This window comes from Pecten maximus, chromosome 14, assembly GCF_902652985.1.
Source record: "Pecten maximus chromosome 14, xPecMax1.1, whole genome shotgun sequence".
NCBI lineage: Eukaryota > Metazoa > Mollusca > Bivalvia > Pectinida > Pectinidae > Pecten > Pecten maximus.
This window is the reverse complement of record NC_047028.1, coordinates 5686683-5687231: the sequence shown is the minus strand read 5'-3', so window position 1 is coordinate 5687231 and position 549 is coordinate 5686683.

Below are 549 nucleotides of genomic sequence, written 5' to 3'. Positions count from 1 at the left end.
AGGTACAAGGTACCTATGTATACAGAGATAACGTGGACACACCTGTGCTTCTGTCGTTACAGGGACACAATGTGTAATGGGATTATAATCAATATGAAAACGGAATTCACCAATTTACAATTTATTTTTGTTTATTTTTGTGTTTAAATAGTCTTTTGTTGACTTTATAGTTTCCGATGTGTTTCTAACAAGAATATTATTAGAACACACACGCGTAAACCTTAACGTTATGGTCCATGTGATGACGTATTAATTATTAAGACGTCATAATTACTAATATCATATAATAATCGTTATAGTGAGTGTACACGATGCACGCACATCTAACTAATTCACTTTCATTTCCGATATTATCAAAAAGTAATATAACACATTCTATATCAATATTAAATAAAACAATTTTAGAATGTTTAATTTAATCAATAAATCAATCAATTAATCAACTTAAAGCCATTCTTTCATCCAAACAAATTAAGGGATTGATAGCAAAGAAAATTGGTACTAATGCATATAATTAACACGTATAAACAATTTAAACAAATATATACC